This window comes from Mustela erminea, chromosome 2, assembly GCF_009829155.1.
Source record: "Mustela erminea isolate mMusErm1 chromosome 2, mMusErm1.Pri, whole genome shotgun sequence".
Taxonomy (NCBI): domain Eukaryota; kingdom Metazoa; phylum Chordata; class Mammalia; order Carnivora; family Mustelidae; genus Mustela; species Mustela erminea.
In genome coordinates this window covers 52,219,381-52,237,169 of record NC_045615.1, presented here as the reverse complement: position 1 = coordinate 52,237,169, position 17,789 = coordinate 52,219,381, and the positions used below count along the sequence as shown (strand labels likewise).

Below are 17,789 nucleotides of genomic sequence, written 5' to 3'. Positions count from 1 at the left end.
GACTTATCCACAGAGACCTGGCAGGCCAGAAAGAGCTGGCATGATATTTTCAGAGCACTAAACGAGAAAAACATGCAGCCAAGAATACTATATCCAGCTAGGCTATCATTGAAAATAGAAGGAGAGATTAAAAGCTTCCAGGACAAACAAAAACTGAAAGAATTTGCAAATACCAAACCAGCTCTACAGGAAATATTGAAAGGGGTCCTCTAAGCAAAGAGAGAGCCTACAAGTGGTAGATCAGTAAGGAACAGAGACCATATACAGTAACAGTCACCTTACAGGCAATACAATGGCACTAAATTCCTATCTCTCAATAGTTACCCTGAATGTGAATGGGCTAAATGCCCCTGTCAAAAGACACAGGGTATCAGAATGGATAAAAAAACAAAACCCATCTATATGTTGCCTCCAAGAAACTCATTTTAAGCCCGAAGACACCTCCAGATTTAAAGTGAGGGGGTTGAAAAGAATTTACCATGCTAATGGACATCAGAAGAAAGCAGGAGTGGCAATCCTTATATCAGATCAATTAGATTTTAAGCCAAAGACTATAATAAGAGATGAGGAAGGACACTATATCATACTCAAAAGGTCTGTCCAACAAGAAGATTTAATAATTTTAAATATCTATGCCCCCAACGTGGGAGCAGCCAACTATATAAACCAATTAATAACAAAATCAAAGAAACACATCAACAATAATACAATAATAGTAGGGGACTTTAACACTCCCCTCACTGAAATGGACAGATCATCCAAGCAAAAGATCAGCAAGGAAATAAAGGCCTTAAACGACACACTGGACCAGATGGACATCACAGATATATTCAGAATATTTCATCCCAAAGCAACAGAATACACATTCTTCTCTAGTGCACATGGAACATTCTCCAGAATAGATCACATCCTCGGTCCTAAATCAGGACTCAACCGGTATCAAAAGATTGGGATCATTCCCTGCATATTTTCAGACCACAATGCTCTAAAGCTAGAACTCAACCACAAAAGGAAGTTTGGAAAGAACCCAAATACATGGAGACTAAACAGCATCCTTCTAAAGAATGAATGGGTCAACCGGGAAATTAAAGAAGAATTGAAAAAAATCATGGAAACAAATGATAATGAAAATACAACGGTTCAAAATCTGTGGGACACAACAAAGGCAGTCTTGAGAGGAAGATATATAGCGGTACAAGCCTTTCTCAAGAAACAAGAAAGGTCTCAGGTACACAACCTAACCCTACACCTAAAGGAGCTGGAGAAAGAACAAGAAAGAAACCCTAAGCCCAGCAGGAGAAGAGAAATCATAAAGATCAGAGCAGAAATCAATGAAATAGAAACCAAAAAAACAATAGAACAAATCAACGAAACTAGGAGCTGGTTCTTTGAAAGAATTAATAAAATTGATAAACCCCTGGCCCGACTTATCAAAAAGAAAAGAGAAAGGACCCAAATAAATAAAATCATGAATGAAAGAGGAGAGATCACAACTAACACCAAAGAAATACAAACTATTATAAGAACATACTATGAGCAACTCTACGCCAATAAATTTGACAATCTGGAAGAAATGGATGCATTCCTAGAAACATATAAACTACCACAACTGAACCAGGAAGAAATAGAAAGCCTGAACAGACCCATAACCAGTAAGGAGATTGAAACAGTCATTAAAAATCTCCAAACAAACAAAAGCCCAGGGCCAGTCGGCTTCCCGGTGGAATTCTACCAAACATTTAAAGAAGAACTAATTCCTATTCTCCTGAAACTGTTCCAAAAAATAGAAATGGAAGGAAAACTTCCAAACTCATTTTATGAGGCCAGCATCACCTTGATCCTAAAACCAGACAAGGATCCCACCAAAAAGAGAGCTATAGACCGATATCCTTGATGAACACAGATGCGAAAATACTCAACAAAATACTAGCCAATAGGATTCAACAGTACATTAAAAGGATTATTCACCACGACCAAGTGGGATTTATTCCAGGGCTGCAAGGTTGGTTCAACATCCGCAAATCAGTCAATGTGATACAACACATCAATAAAAGAAAGAACAAGAACCATATGATACTCTCAATAGATGCTGAAAAAGCATTTGACAAAGTACAGCATCCCTTCCTGATCAAAACTCTTCAAAGTGTATCATCAAAGCCATCTATGAAAAACCCACCGCAAATATCATTCTCAATGGAGAAAAACTGAAAGCTTTTCCGCTAAGGTCAGGAACACGGCAGGGATGTCCATTATCACCACTGCTATTCAACATAGTACTAGAGGTCCTAGCCTCAGCAATCAGACAACAAAAGGAAATTAAAGGCATCCAAATCGGCAAAGAAGAAGTCAAATTATCACTCTTCGCAGATGATATGATACTATATGTGGAAAACCCAAAAGACTCCACTCCAAAACTGCTAGAACTTATACAGGAATTCAGTAAAGTGTCAGGATATAAAATCAATGCACAGAAATCAGTTGCATTTCTCTACACCAACAGCAAGACAGAAGAAAGAGAAATTAAGGAGTCAATCCCATTTACAATTGCACCCAAAACCATAAGATACCTAGGAATAAACCTAACCAAAGAGACACAGAATCTATACTCAGAAAACTATAAAGTACTCATGAAAGAAATTGAGGAAGACACAAAGAATTGGAAAAATGTTCCATGCTCCTGGATTGGAAGAATAAATATTGTGAAAATGTCTATGCTACCTAAAGCAATCTACACATTTAATGCAATTCCTATCAAAGTACCATCCATCTTTTTCAAAGAAATGGAACAAATAATGCTAAAATTTATATGGAACCAGAAAAGACCTCGAATAGCCAAAGGGATATTGAAAAAGAAAGCCAACGTTGGTGGCATCACAATTCCGGACTTCAAGCTCTATTACAAAGCTGTCGTCATCAAGACAGCATGGTACTGGCACAAAAACAGACACATAGATCAATGGAACAGAATAGAGAGCCCAGAAATAGACCCTCAACTCTATGGTCAACTAATCTTCGACAAAGCAGGAAAGAATGTCCAGTGGAAAAAAGACAGCCTCTTCAATAAATGGTGCTGGGAAAATTGGACAGCCACATGCAGAAAAATGAAATTGGACCATTTCCTTACACCACACACAACAATAGACTCAAAATGGATGAAGGACCTCAATGTGCGAAAGGAATCCATCAAAATCCTTGAGGAGAACACAGGTAGCAACCTCTTTGACCTCTGCCGCAGCAACATCTTCTTAGGAACAACGCAAAAGGCAAGGGAAGCAAGGGCAAAAATGAACTATTGGGATTTCATCAAGATCAAAAGCTTTTGCACAGCAAAGGAAACAGTTAACAAAATCAAAAGACAACTGACAGAATGGGAGAAGATATTTGCAAACGACATATCAGATAAAGGACTAGTGTCCAGAATCTATAAAGAACTTAGCAAACTCCACACCCAAAGAACAAATAATCCAATCAAGAAATGGGCAGAGGACATGAACAGACATTTCTGCAAAGAAGACATCCAGATGGCCAACAGACACATGAAAAAGTGCTCCATATCACTCGGCATCAGGGAAATACAAATCAAAACCACAATGAGATATCACCTCACACCAGTCAGAATGGCTAAAATCAACAAGTCAGGAAATGACAGATGCTGGCGAGGATGCGGAGAAAGGGGAACCCTCCTACACTGTTGTTGGGAATGCAAGCTGGTGCAACCACTCTGGAAAACAGCATGGGGGTTCCTCAAAATGTTGAAAATAGAACTGCCCTATGACCCAGCAATTGCACTATTGGGTATTTACCCTAAGGATACAAACGTAGTGATCCAAAGGGGCACATGCACCCGAATGTTTATAGCAGCAATGTCCACAATAGCCAAACTATGGAAAGAACCTAGATGTCCATCAACAGATGAATGGATCAAGAAGATGTGGTATATATACACAATGGAATACTATGCAGCCATCAAAAGAAATGAAATCTTGCCATTTGCGACAACATGGATGGAACTAGAGCGTATCATGCTTAGCGAAATAAGTCAAGCAGAGAAAGACAACTATCATATGATCTCCCTGATATGAGGAAGTGGTGATGCAACATGGGGGCTTAAGTGGGTAGGAGAAGAATAAATGAAACAAGATGGGATTGGGAGGGAGACAAACCTAAGTGACTTTTAATCTTACAAAACAAACTGAGGGTTGCTGGGGGGAGGGGTTTGGGAGAAGGGGGTGGGATTATGGACATTGGGGAGGGTATGTGCTTTGGTGAGTGCTGTGAAGTGTGTAAACCTGGTGATTCACAGACCTGTACCCCTGGGGATAGAGTATTATGCCTCCATCAGAAAGGATGAATACCCAACTTTTGTAGCAACATGGACGGGACTGGAAGAGATTATGCTGAGTGAAATAAGTCAAGCAGAGAGAGTCAATTATCATATGGTTTCACTTATTTGTGGAGCATAACAAATAGCATGGAGGACATGGGGACTTAGAGTGGAGAAGGGAGTTGGGGGAAATTGGAAGGGTAGGTGAACCATGAGAGACTATGGACTCTGAAAAACAATCTGAGGGTTTTGAAGGGACGGGGGGTGGGAGGTTGGGGTACCAGGTGGTGGGTATTATAGAGGGCACGGATTGCATGGAGCACGGGGTGTGGTACAAAAATAATGAATACTGTTATGCTGGAAATAAAAAAAAATAAATAAATGGCAAAAAAAAAAAAATCTGGAAAATAGAAGTAGCTAAAACAAAACAAAAGTTAAGGGTTGTCTCCACAGAGTAGAGAGAAAGAGTAGGGAGAATTGGGGAAGCTGTTCCTATTTTTTGTTATCCATTTTATAAATACCTTCAAAAAATATTTATTGAGTGTATGTAAAATTTTGATAAAAATGAAATTTATTTTTAAAAAGTGGGCACATATTCTTTGACCACACTATTACAAAAGGGAATTGATTTTTAAAATGATCTATATGAAAATTACCTAAACAAAGTATTTTCTAATTAATTTTTGTTAAAATATACTCAAAAATCACATAAAAGTGTAATTAATATCTATAGTTTTAAAGCCTGTTATCTTTTCAAAGTACCACACTTCATGTTTATAGTACAAATCTTAAATATATCCCTCATATTATAAAAGTAAAGCATTATCAGTTCCACTATTGCTGACATTGCCGTGTCTCCGTAGATTAAAAAAATTGATTTGAGTGTCGGTAGTCAATTAATACTGTGATATCCTATAGCGAATGTTTATTATTTTCTTGCGGCTTTTATCATCTTCTTTGGGAACAATGACATTCCCCATAGTAGATCAAAGATCTTCGGGGAACGACTATTCTATCACAGGAGATCCTTTTGAAATTCACAGCAACCAAATGACAGAAATATTTCTTACCACAGAGAGGGCTTTAACAAGAAAGCAAAACAAAGGCACTTTTGAAATTTCCCCTTGAAATCTCCTTGTACCTCCATATGGGGACTTTGATTCAAAATAAATACAGAGCCATATGAAAATCCACTGAAGTTAAATAGGGTAGGCCAATCAGGTGCACCTTTTCTTTAGACCATTTATTTACCCTATTACCTATTAATATTTCTTTAATACTAAGTTGAATGAAACTGGATTACTTAAGGTGAAATTGTGTTTTTTGGGTTTTTTTTTGTTTTTTTTGTTTTTGTTTTTGTTTTTCCCTGATACACTGCAGTATCTGCAAACAAGTACCTGGGAAATTTGATATTCCTAAGAATTTGTTCAACTCCAGGGACTTGAGAGATTTTATGAAGATTTACTTGTGAGGTTTTCTTTGAGAAATAATAAGGCTAAAGTGATTGAATCCTGCTGACTGCAGAAGAAAGGAACAGAATTATCACTTATATAAGGAAAGGTAATGCATACCCAAAGTCGAAACTAAAAGAAGTAGGAACTTCAAATGCTTGGCTGAATGTACAAGGACACAGCAAGTAAATGTACCACTTAAGTGAAGTTAAGTGGTACTGTTCACCACCATCCCTTAATTGTTAAAGTGTGTGCCTTCACGAAGAGCCAGAGCCAAGCAGAGCCATTCCAGGTCATTTATTGGGCACTTCGTATGTGCTGGGCTGATTTCATCACTCTACCAGAACTTGCCTTTTTCATTCCTGACTAAACGTTTCTGTTTAATAGTGTCTCCCATCTGGAATACTTTTAAGCCTTTTTCTCCTCCCCAAGACGTGACCCCTTTTTCTTCCAATAAATGTCTGTGTTGAATCTGTACTGCAAAGTCTTTTTTTCCCAGTCCACAGTTGCTATCCCTTTAAAAAAATCTTCCCAGGTGAGTAACCTGCACCATTCATTTAGGTACTTGTTATAGACATCTAGGAATGTTTTATAGAAGTGGTAGAGTGGAAACTCCCTGGACTTAAAAAACAGTTCTGATTTTAAATTTCACCCCCATCACCTCCTTATGTGATGACTTTGAACAAATTCTCAGCATCTTTAAGGCTAATGTCTCCTTATTTACAAATTGGGAATAACGCCAACTTTTCTAAGTGGTTACATGGATTAACTGATACAATTTAAGGCTCCTGCCTCGCTCAGTGTCTGCACATGATAGTATGAGACAAATGTTTGGTCCCTTTCCTTTCAATTCCTGGCTCAATTATAAAATCCTGTAGGACAGAGAATTGCCTTACTTTGTACCCTGTTCAGTGTCTGACAGTAATTAAGTACCTTGCAGACACTTACTAAGTACTTGTTTGAATGAATGTATCAGCTGGGTGCTATGAGGAATCCCTAATGGGCTCTCTATTGAGTGCTCTCAGCTACTACAGGGACTCTTTAGATGTATTAGAACAAACCCATCACAAGGGAAACAACCTATTGAATGAAGGTCAGTACTATCATTTTTCAGTATTGAGGAAAACATGTTTATGTTTTTAAAAGGGGGCAATAAAATCATTATTTTGACCTCATGGTACATTGTTTGGTATTATGTTCAGTATATGAACCTGACAGACACAGATCAAAAGGAAAAACAAAACTGTAGCCAAAATGTGCCAACGTTTTGCAAGGTCAGAGATTCTCCTTTATTAATAATCCCCAAGTGGAGTTCTTCATTATCCATTTTCCATATTGGTAAATTGAAAATCGGTGGAAATCGAGATATTACATAGTATATATATAGCTATATGAGGCAACTAACTTTCAGAAATTCGTGGTTGTTTTTATAAGGCACCCAGTTTACCTTATTTTCCTGATTTCTCATTTCGGTAGAACTCTGCCCAGTTGGTTAGTAGAAGAACCTATGAAACATAACTGATTCACAGGGCTAGAGTGGTGGCGCTCCAACGTGAGCACAGATCAGAATCTGGCGGGGGTGGGGGGGCAGTGTAGGGCTCTACCTCCTCAGTTTCTGATTCAGTAGAGCTGAGGTGGTGTCCAGGAATTTGCAATTCTACCACTTTTCCAGCTGATGCTCACACAGTTGATCCAGGGACCACACTGAAAACCACGATAATAAAAAATAAAAATGAAATCAACCCTCTTGCTTAGAGGGCATTAGATTTTTATTATGTTCTGGCAATAATTCCAAAGTGCAAAACTGTTCTTAAGGACAGTGATGTCTAGAAGGTGAAATTTGGAGTTTCTGATAATTCAAATACTTAAAGACCCAGACTTGAGTTACCATCATCTCAGAATATTCAGACTTAAAGTAAACTTGGAAAATACTCCTTCAGTTATATTTTAAACAGTGTTTTGACTTTGGATAATGTAACATTATCTTCAAAATCTTGTCTCTTTCTACATAAGTGGAGTACAGAGAAAGTGAATTTAAAGTTAATAGTTACCTAGGTGATTATTTTTAATGCCCTCTTCTAATTTGATCAGTTATACATTTGAATTGATAATACAGTCTATTTTAAGGATAATGGAATATAGTTTTCCTAAGTAAGAGTCTTTTCACACATAAAAATCACACATTTGGAGTTTTAAATTAGCATTTTTTTAAGTTCATGGTATGTGCTACAGAGGTACAACATCATTAGATATTTTCAGAAAAAAAGCTGCTAAAGTGATTTGCGCAAGTTCAATTAAAAAAATAGATTTTGACAGTTTAAGAGGAACCCAAATAAGCCTGCTTAAGGTAATTTAAAGAATCCACATTTTTTTTAAAGACCATATTTTATATATCAGGCACACTACATCTTAAATACTGGAAATGTAAAGCCCACTTAAATTTGAACGAGAATTGATTTTCCATTTAAATTCTAAAATAACAGATTGAATACAAAGTTTATTTTTGCATGAGGCATCAGAAATACCTGTAGGGAAATCTACTAAACCCTTTTAGTAAGCTTACTTCTTGATAATTTTATAGACTATCATATTTTGTAAATTCTAGAAATAACTATGTTCTTTCACAGGCTTATTGTTAAGATGGGCCAGGGTTTCTTAAAACAGATGACCAAGTCAATTCATTAACTCACCAGATATACATGAGCATCTTAACATATACCGACATAGTTCTAGGCAGTGCATATACAACAAAGGTTTAGACAAATCCAAACTTCATGCATTAGTTTTCTACTGCTATTCTAATAAATTACCACAAATTTAGTGGCTTAAACCACAAAAATCTTACAATTCTGTAAGTCAGAAATCCAATACACTTCTCACAAGGTTGAAATCAAGAACTTGTTTAGGCCCTAGGGAGGATCAGTTTCCTTCTTAAGATTATTGGTAAAATTCAGTTCTTTGTGGTTTTAGGAAATTAATTTCCTTCAGGTGAGTGCCATTCCCAGCTTTCCCAGGCAGATTACACCCTTTGGTCCGTGTCTCCCTTCTTCCATTTTCAAGTCAGCAACAGTAAATTGAGTTTCCTTCCTGCTTTCCATCTCTCCTATCTTTCTGTCTTATCTCTCTCACCCAGTCAGGGAAATTTCTCTGCTATTAAGGCCTCATATGATCACATTGGGCCTACCCGTACAATCCAGGATAATCTCCCTATCTCATTGTCTGTGTCCTTAATCACACCTGCAAAGTTTATCCTCCCCTGTAAGGTAACATATTCACCCGGACAGGGAATTAGGACATGTGAGTCTCGATAGCAGGCAGGAGGTGTTATTCAGGTCACCATACCTCAGAAAACTTATATCCTGGTGGCAAAATTAGATGATAAAAAAGGAACAAATGTAAAATTTCAAGTAATGGGAAGTGAAGTTGAATCATCTTGATTTCAGACGATACAAATGGTAATGGGTTTAACTAAAGAGAGCTAATAAAGGGCTTTTTATACGGAGATATAGACAGGGTTAAAGAAATAACAAAGGCTGAGAAAGCACTCAGGGACCAGCAAGAGTGGGGAGCTATAACCATTCTAAGCCTAATGGGCAAGTAAAGAGAACTGTGTTAATAGAAGGAAACAGGAACTAGGGCCACAGGAAAAGTACCATCAGATGGGAGCTGTGGCCAGAAAGGAGAGCCGCCATTGCTGAAAGAGACTCAAGACATAAAGGAAGCAAGGACGTAATAAAAACCCTGAACTGTCTTTCTTTCCACTCAGATCTCTTGCCAGTGCTCCCACTGACCAATCCTGACCAGTATCCAAGGGATGATGAAGACTGGAGGAGGCAGTCTACAAAAGTCAGTTTTAAAAGAGTCACTCAGAGTTGTCGAAAGAGATTAGAGAATGGATTCAAGGGAGGAAGGAAGAAGGAAAATTATCTGCGCAAAAGTCTCAGTAAAAAAGAGAGAGAGAGAGAGAATGAGGGATTGGGAAGGGAGCAGAGTTATGTTAGATTAACTAATGAAGAAAAACCTCTCTGAGGAGACAATAATTGAGCAGAGGCCTGAAATTAGTGAGGAAGTGAGCTTGCTCTTGCTCCAGGAAGACAGAGTGTCAAGGGCAAATGCCCTGAGGAAGGGACTGCTTTGGGTTCTTTGAGGAGTAGAAAGACCTGGGTACTTGGAGTAGAGAGAATTAGAAGGAGAGGGAATGGGCTGGTGTGAAGTTGGTGTCAGACCATATAGAAATCAAAAAATTTTACTCTCAATGTAGTGATAAACCACGGAACTGTTTGGAGAGGAAAAAGAAACGATAAACTTGTATTTGTAGGTCACTCTAGGTTTGGAGAATTAACTGGAGAGGACAAGAGAGAAGGCAGGAATACCATTTAGAGACCCATTGAAATTGTCTGGGGAAGAGTCTGGTGGTATAGACCAAGGTAGCAGCAAGGAGTATCATAAGCATTGATAATACTCAGCATATATCTGATGATAGAAAAACACTGAACTAGTTGAACTAGTGGATGGATTAGATTTGACATCAAAGATGCTCTTAGGCTCATGGACTAAGAAACTGGAGGAATGACAGTTGTGGTATTTTCATGCACTTTGTCTTTTAAAGTCATGTTAATAGATGCTCAGTAGCGAGAGGAGTTCCAACCACACTTAGTCATTCTACTTACAATGGAAAATTCAGATTTTTTTTTTAAATACACTAGAGATGAGGTCCTTGGGTTTTCTTTAGGTGATACTGAGAGGGTCAAAGGCACACCTAGCCAGTGGTACTCCAAAGTCATGATTCTGTTCCTTCATTACTGGAAAGATCAGCACATTTATCTGCTTACATTAATAGTGTTTAAAATTAAACCTAAACCTACTACTTACCATCTGTAGCACCTTAGTTAAATTACTACTTAATTACTTTAAGTTACAAATTCCTAATCAGTTAGACATTATAATACTCGTTACACTATTGGGTTGATATGGTGATTAAGTGAGATATGTACAAAGTACTTAGCACTGTGCCTGGCTGGTTATAAGCACTTAATGAAACTTAGTTATATTTATTTCATACACTAGAGTTCTATACATTATTTTCTTTGAGGTAAATATTTCACCAGTGGATACTTAAATATATTGGACACTAATAGTCCACAATCATCCAAATGATTTTCAAAAGCCATACTATTTACTTACTCTCCAAGTCTTTGAGGAAAAACATGAACAAGGAAAGTGACATTTGTAGATTTCATTTGATTTTTTTACCTTCTGTATTATAGTTCTAAAATGAAATTGTTATTACTGACCTTTGTAGGAAAGATACAGTTACTCTAAAGAAAAACAGTAATACTAGATTTAACTTCCATCTACCCTGGCTTCAATTGTTGTGCTGTCCAACAGTGTCTGTGAATTAGATATCAAATTGATTTATGCTGGGGAAAAATTGTTACAAACCCAACAACTTAAAATTGAACAAAAGATTTGTTTCGTCTTTACTCGTCGCTTCAATAAGAGGGCTAGCTCAGGTTGAACTCTTCCTAAGCCCTTGTTAAAGTGCTAAATTTTACTAAACACATTAGGTTTTCTTTCCCCATTCTCTTTTATGAAGTGTCCTCTCCATTCAGTTCCATATACCTGAAAAGTGAAACAATTGCCATAGATTCTAACAAAAGGTCCAGGAATCTTGACCTTTACATCAAATGGTATTCAGTCCTCTTTAAATAAGTAAACAGAATATTACTTTGGGTTACTCCCACAAGCCCTCATGGCCATTTTATAGAAATAAGAACTCAAGAATCAAAAATAATATCATAAAGCCCTAGATAAGTAGTGCTTACTAGTTAATAGCATGAAAAAGATTTTTAAAAATCTTTTTTTAAAAATGACCCAAAATACATGCACACACATACACACCACATGCATCACAAATAAGAGTTAAAATAAATTGTCATCTTGAATATTTTTAAAGAAAAATAATGTATTGAATAGATAAAATGATCCTCAGTATTGAATCGGAGAACTTTAGGTAAGATGAGGACTTAAACCATCCACTGAACCTGATTCTGTTAAGGTTGCCTGGGGCGGGGGAGGGTGTGTGGGTGTGTGTGTGTGTAAACAAAGCCAAATTGCCCTGGGCTCAATGGGGAGTGACTAGGAGGACAGAGTCCTCTTCTCTCTGAGGATGATTAGGAGGGAACTAGATAGAAGCTCTGGAAGGATGTAACTTTAGGGAAGTGTTGTTTGTTCATTTGTTTATATATATATATACACACACATATATGTATATATATACACATATATATGTATATATGTGTGTGTATATATATATATGTGTGTGTGTATATATATATGTGTGTGTATATATATACATATATATGTGTGTATATAAATATATATTTATTTTTTAAGTAACCTAAAACCTAGTGTATCTCTAGACTGAAAGGAGCCAATAAAGAGGTAAGTACCAAAGGCAATTTTAAATTGATAACATGATAAAACTTCAAAAGAAAACCAATGACCACCTAGTTTCAATTTGACAGATTGCATATACTTGCTGGTTGGTGATGAAATATGCTTTGGAATTAATTTTCCCTGAGGTTATTTATATGCTGAATCTAAAGTCTTCAATGAATGCTTTTCCATTAATATTAAATTTAAAGTTTTGTTTCTGAAGTACTATGAAAAACTTTCATATGACAAAATGGGAAACACTTTTGCTCTAGAATCAGATAAACATGGATTTAAATGTTGACTTCTTTATACTATGACTTTCAGGAATGACTCTGAGCCTCAATTCCTTCATCCAAAAAATGAGGATAGTGACAGAATGTTTCTTAAAGGTGGTCGTGAGGATGAAAGGATTAATACACCACATGAAAAGGAGGGAAAGCAGACCCAGGCCCATGTTGGACAATCGGTATTAGTTACTTTTGTTGTTGTTGTTGTTTACTTATTTCACATATAAATGAGATATTTCTAATTCAAACATAACATAAACATAGAGGTAAAATTAAAATGGGACTGAGAATTCTGAGTTAGATGGGGCTTCTTCCAGGAGAAGCTACTAACTACAATAAAGAAGGGACAGTGATCCCTCTAAAACATGTACTACTGCCCCTCAGAGACTAAAATCAATGTTCAAAAAACTTCTGAATTGTTCTATGAAAAATGTTACCATCAGAATATTAGTGATTTTGTTACATATATTATGGTTCTATCCTAAATGTACCAGAAGGATTATTAATGGACTTTCTACCCTAATTCTGCTTCTGGGAGTCTATGCTGGTAGTCTATACACCATTGCCCCACATTGTCATCAGAAATATGAGATGGTAGATTTTAAATTTGTGTTTATGTTTTAATTTGATAAAGTTTCTTTTGCCAGTGAGTTTTAATGAACTAGCATTTCTCAAAGAACTAAATAAAGGGCTGCATTTTTTTCGTTTTAATTTGTGCTTTAGGACATTGTTTTACTTCAGGCTTAACACATAAAAGGAGGTAAACCAAATGAGATTATTGAGTGGAAATCTCTTATCATTATCAACTCGTAATTATCCAATTTGCAGCTTATTTGGAAAATATTTCTTTCAGGTTAACTGACAGTGTTTAGATTATTCTCTTTAATTAAGGTTGTGGTTATCAATTTTCTTTACTGGCAGCACATATTCTACTTAAATACTCATTTGCCTATTAATTGTTGATTATTTAATAATTAATGACAGCTTACTTCTGTGCAATTCATTATTATGACTGCTATTAGCTCTGAGTTTGCAGGTACCTAGGAGGACGAAGTCCAAAGCCGTAACTCAAGATTTCTGGGTACTGTCTTAGAAAGAGGTCCACTCCTAAGATAGATGCTAGGTTAGTCTAAAAAGCTATTTATCCTCCCAGAATGCTTTGCAGGATTGAAGGGGCTACTGGGACAGCTTCCCATCTCCCAAAGGATAAGGCTTTACAGAATGACTAATGCTGGAACTAAATTGTTACATTGTTAACACATTTCCAGAAACATAAAAAGTGACTCCAAAGCCAAATAAAACTAATTAATGACATTTACAATGTCAAGTAGCCATTTTACTTTCTACAAGTATTAAAAAAAAAATCTAGATTTAATTTTTTCTGGAGTTTTATGGATAATCATTGAGCTGCAAGAGTAAAAATGTTTTGCCTTATGACATAAACTCTTTGACCAAAATTTCTACTGTTGAAAAAAAATTTTTTTGAAATTTTGAAAAAAAATCCATAGGGCTTTTTAAAAATAGTTCAATATAGTTTTAAAAATCTAGTAAGGCGGGACACCTGGGTGGCTCAGTTGGTTAAACATCTGCCTTCCGCTCAGGTCATGATCCCAGTGTCCTGGGATCGAGTCCCATATCGGGCTCCTTGCTTGGCAGAGAGCCTGCTTCTTCCTCTGCCTCTGCCTGCCATTCTGTCTGCCTGTGCTTGCGCTCTCTCTCTCTCTCTCTCTGACAAATAAATAAAATCTTAAAAAAAAAAAATCTAGTAAGGCCAACATGAAAAGATGTTCAATATCATTAGCTATCAGGAAAATATAAATTAGAACCACAATGAGATATCACTATATACCTGTCAAAATGTCTAAATAAAAAAAAAATAGTGATAATATTGAATGCTAGTGCAATGGCAAGACATTAGATTACTCATATATCAATAGTTAGATCATAAAGTGGTATAGCCATGCTAGAAAAACCATAAAGCAGTTTCTTAGAAAACTAAGTAGGTACTTAGCAAACAACATAGCATTTGCACTATCGGGCATTTACCCCAGAGGAATAAAAACTATGTCACACAAAAACCTATACGTGAATGTTATTAGCAGCTTTATTTGTGATAGCCCAAAGTGGACGCAACCAAAAGGCCCTGGGTTAAACAAACATATTAAATAAATTTATTTAAAAAATATATATTAATATATATTTATTACATAAATAAACTGGTATATCTGTGCCATGTGTATTAGTCATTTGGCACTACCCTAACAAAATACCATTAGAGTGGATGGTTTGAAGAACAGAAATTTATTTTTTTTGTATTTCTGGATGCTGAACATCTGAGATCAGTGTGCCAGCATGTTTATGTTTTAGTGAGAGCTCTCTTCCTACTGTGTCCTCACATGGCAGAGAGAGAAATCTTTCTCTCCTTCTTCTTATAAGGCCACAGTCCTATTGGATTAGGGCCTCATCCTGACCATCTAATTATCTCCTGTCATAGTCAAAGTGGGTGTTAGAGCTTCGACATACGAATTTGGGGAGGACACAATTCAGTGCATAGCACTATAGATTCCACTCAGCTGAAGAATAATTTAAATGGTCTTCAGAGTATTATGCTAAATTTAGAAAAAGAAAAAAGTTAATCCCCAAAGATTATGTACTATATAATTCCATTTATATGATATTTATGGAATGACAAAATTACAGAGCAAGAGAACAAATTATTGGTTGCCAGAAATTAGAGCGGTGTGTGGGAGGGAAGGGTCTAGGATAAGGTGGCACAAAGGATCCTCTTGACGGAACTGTTCATTCTTGACTATCATGGTGGTTATATGCATCAATACATGTGATAAAATTGCACTGAGCTAAATAAAGACACATAAACATACAAGTGAATGCATATAAAACAGGTGAAATCCAAAAAAGGCTAGTAGATTGTATTAATGTTAATTTTCTAGTTGTAGTATTACACTGCTGTTACATAAAATGCTTCTATTATGAAAATTGGGTAAAGAATACACTGTGTTACATGTAAATATGCAATTATTGCAAAATAAAACTTTTATTTTAAAAAAATCCTAGAGAAAACCTAATAAGGCCAATTTTATATAAGTCAAAGTATGATGATAGTTTAGTTGTGGCTTTTAAGTAAGATACTAACATGGTAGCTCCATGTTTTATCATCAGTTCCCAACTGCTCAAAGTTTAAAATCTATTATAAACATGCCCTCTGCTTTTCTTGAATTTATTTATTTTCCTTTCTTCCTGCCTGCCTGCCTTTTCTGCCTTTCCTTCCTTCCTTCCTTGGGTCAGAGGTGGAGAGGAGAAGGAAAATGCAGATGAAAGAAACTGAGAAATTAAATCTGAATTCCTAATTTCTTAGGAGGAGAAAGACCAGTAGCTTTCAATCTACTACTGTTCCAATACGCTCTATAAAATTCTTCTTTGAAGATATATTAGGTGCCTAAAATGAAAAAAAATAAAAGTTTTATTTTTTTCACTGTATTATAAATTGACAAGCCTTTCTTGACTCTGATTTTGAAATTTGATGAAGGAAATCCACTGGATTCATTTTATAAGTATTTTCTTGAATACATAAAGAAAATCAATGGCTCTAAATAGTCTATTTAACTATACATATATAAAGATTATGCCTTAGTTTTTAGGCAATACATTTTTCCTTCTAACCCTTTGAGAGAGCCATTAATAAAAAAAAAAAGTTGTTAAGAATAGAAAAATAGTATTTTCTGTATGAAATATGTCTTATTTCTAATTAGTGATGTTTTCCTAGGAGAGAGGAGTTTGGCAGAGCAACAGTAAATCACTGAACTGGAAAAAAAAAAGTTGAGCATGGCAATGTATTTTTAGGATGCAATTCCAATATTCAATCTAAGTTTCAGTTAACTTTATTTTCCCTAAACTTTAGCAATTTGGATCAATTCTTCTGAAACTTATTTGGTACTGGTTCAATTAGTTTCCCTTTATCTTAACAGATTCCTTAAAGTGGCAGTCTATTTTCTGTACTATAACCACTTATCCTTTGAAATTTGTTTTGGGGGGGCACCTGGGTGGCTTAGTCGGTTAAATGTCTGCCTTCAGCTCAGGTTAGAATCCTGGAAGTCCTGGGATCCAGCTCACATCAGGCTCCCTGCTCAGCAGGGAATCTGCTTCTCCCTCCACCACTCCCTCTGTTTATGCTCTCTCTCTCTCTCTCAAATAAATAGTCTTTTAAAAAAAAATTCTTTTGGGATTAATCCATTCACAAGGGTATGAGTAACTTTGGGAGAATTTAAGTTGAGAGACTCTTACAGTGTATACTTTCAAACTTTAAAGTTAAAGAGGAAATCTCTTGGCCCTGAGGTCATGAAGTGATAATACAGCTCAATTTTGCCCAAATTTGTGTAATAGTGTCATTAGGGGACAGACAATGTCTGTGACCTTAAGTAATCTGCTAGAAGGTAAATCACAAAGATATAATTAAATGAGACTCCAGTAATTTTCTAAGAAACAAGTCAGTTTCAGAACTATATGGAATGAAATAACTTGGAATTTCGGTACGAACACACCCCAGGGCATACAAAACCATGGCTATGTGACCAGTGGAAGGGATGTGAACTGAGTCATGCGGTACTTAAATTCAATTCCCTTTCTATCACTAATTAGTTATATAACCTTGGACAAGTCACCGAGTAGTATTGAGTATTTCTACTTTTGGAAATGGGTACCAATATATCCCTCTATGAAAAACACTAATTATATGCCTCACTTCCGACACCCCCTTCTTCATAAACCAGCTTTTCTCTCTGCCTCCCACTTCATAGGCACTGAGGCAGACAATATAATATTTCAACAAATATTTATTTACCAGGAAATATTTTAGGACAAAACCGACAAAACTCATGTGTTCATGGAACTTCCATTCTAGTGAGGTATCAAGAGGATAGAGATAAAATAAACAAATAGACAAATGTATATAGAATGCTCGGTGAAAATAAGTGCTTTGGAGAAATTAAAACCATGTGCAAGCTTAGGGAATATTGAAAGAAACTGCAATTTTAAATCTGATGGTCAGGAAAGGCGTCACTAAGAAGATGACAAAAGAAGATGGCAAACACTTGAAGGAAATAAGTTGGATTCCACTAAATAGATGCTTTTTCATGAGACTTGAACTTGGAATTCATATCAGTTGAGAAGCCAGAACATGATAAACATCTTAGTAATCAGTTTATCACTACAACTAATGTGAGCAAGGGGTATGAGTATGGGTTGGGGGGCATAAATCACGGATGCATTTCG

General features: G+C 36.2%; 1 protein-coding gene across 5 annotated transcripts in view; it reads right to left on the bottom strand.

The window, feature by feature from the left end:
• Window positions 1–17,789, bottom strand: part of GRID2 (glutamate ionotropic receptor delta type subunit 2) — a 1,491,890-nt gene that overhangs the window by 605,793 nt on the left and 868,308 nt on the right. The gene's annotated exons all lie outside the window — the stretch shown is intronic.